Source organism: Sebastes fasciatus, chromosome 11 (genome assembly GCF_043250625.1).
Source record: "Sebastes fasciatus isolate fSebFas1 chromosome 11, fSebFas1.pri, whole genome shotgun sequence".
NCBI classification, from domain to species: Eukaryota; Metazoa; Chordata; class Actinopteri; order Perciformes; family Sebastidae; genus Sebastes; species Sebastes fasciatus.
Window position 1 is genome coordinate 31943107 of NC_133805.1, and position 1722 is coordinate 31944828.

Genomic DNA, 1722 nt, shown 5'->3' on the forward strand with positions numbered 1-1722 from the left:
AGGTGGTCGTGAAGGAAGAGGTCGCTGCAACACGGCCATGTCAAACAGACGAAGAAGGATATATGACTGTTAGTTACAGCAGCAAGGTAAGATGTTGCACACTGTAATAAAATGATTGAGATTGTTTGGAGAAAGTGATATATAATATGGTATCTTTGTAATTGACAAAGGGTACTAATTATGCTATTTGTAATTACAGAGGCAGCATTCTTGGGAACCTAAGCAGTCCCATGGAGCACCCAAGATGAGGATTGTTCAGCAACAAGTTTGTTATGTTTGTATTATGGGTTAATTATTAGGATATGTTTATTGATTGTTTGTTTATGGATTACCTTTTGAGAAGAGAAAATGTCAATGATAGTTTTCTGCTATTTTGTTTGAAGGTTTTGAAGGAGTGTTCCAAATAGAAAACTCTTCAGTTTTATGCTTTGCTCATTAATATATAAATAGTTATACTTTAATAATTTCAAACACTGAAAAAATACATGATTTTCAAAGCTGTTTTTTCACTGCATTTTTTGAAGGTGGAGGCCATCCCACCAATTGTGGATGTCTCTCCACAGGCGTCAACTTCCAGGGCTGTGCCAGTGGTTGTGGAAGAACAGGGTATGTCAACAAGAACTGTCAAAGGTAAGAGTGATGCGAATATTAATGCTTGCATGTGTTTAGCAAAATTTCAATCGCCTATTGTTGCTGGGACTGATGTCAGAGAAACAGCATTGCACAGTAATGTGAATGAAGGGCTAGCATGTAGTCTTGTGGCAGCAATCAAACATGGGATTGCTCCTGTATGTACATGGAAAGGGAAAGATGTCGATAGCATCCTTCTAGAAGGGAGCAAAATAGCAAAGGCAATGCAGCAAAGTAATGCCATGACAAAAAAAAATGTTCACTTGACAAAACAGCATGGTGTGTTTGGCAGTAACTGGGAGGTTAATATTGGGCTTCCAAAGTACAGTGAAACAGGACTGATAGATGAGCAAACAGCGATGTGCGAAACTATGGAAAACATTTCAAGACAGATGGAATGTGTCTGTTGCACCTCCATGGCGCATTTAGTACCATAATTCAGCACAAAGATTATTATGTGGTGTGTCTGGGTTGGCATCCAATATTGGAAGGTCTGTGGCTGTTTTCAACACATGCCTTGGTGACCTGATGTTTCATATCACAAATCTAAGCTAGTAGAAAAGTGTGTAATTATTTGTGTTTGTTGTATGTTTAGATCGAGAATCCTCTTCAGCTGTGTGCCAGTTTGGACAGAAAGTCTTCAAAGTGAATACAGGTTAGTATCATTGCCTTTGTTTGATAGTACATGTTGTTGTTGTTGTTATTGTGCAAAGTTGGTGATTGTCACTTGTTTTACATTGTGGTGGTTATTGTTGCAGGTGTGGAGGTGTGTTTCTTGATGGATTCAATGTGCCTTGGGCTTGAAGACACGATCTCCAACATCAATGCGTTTGTGCATCCTGGAACAACTGTTTCTCGCAGTTTGTCCCAGAACATCGATCATTTTAAGAAGTTAAGTGGAGGAGCGATAGTTGTTATCCAAATCGGGACCAACGACATTGCCACTGGTGTAAGTCCCAGTTTGCTTGTGCAGCAGATGGATTCTTTGATACATCGAATTCAGCGAGGACGTGAGGACATACACTTTGCTGTTTGTTCCGTGTTGCCTCGACCTATGGATCACCATAACACCAAAGCACTGCTGAAGCAGTT

General features: G+C 39.8%; 1 long non-coding RNA gene across 1 annotated transcript; it reads left to right on the forward strand.

The window, feature by feature from the left end:
* Positions 1 to 606: 606 nt before the first annotated feature.
* Positions 607 to 1465, forward strand: LOC141777739 (uncharacterized). Its single transcript, XR_012595960.1, has 3 exons — positions 607 to 630; positions 1226 to 1285; positions 1389 to 1465. It is a non-coding gene; the product is annotated as an uncharacterized LOC141777739 (long non-coding RNA).
* The last annotated feature ends 257 nt before the right edge of the window (positions 1466 to 1722 follow it).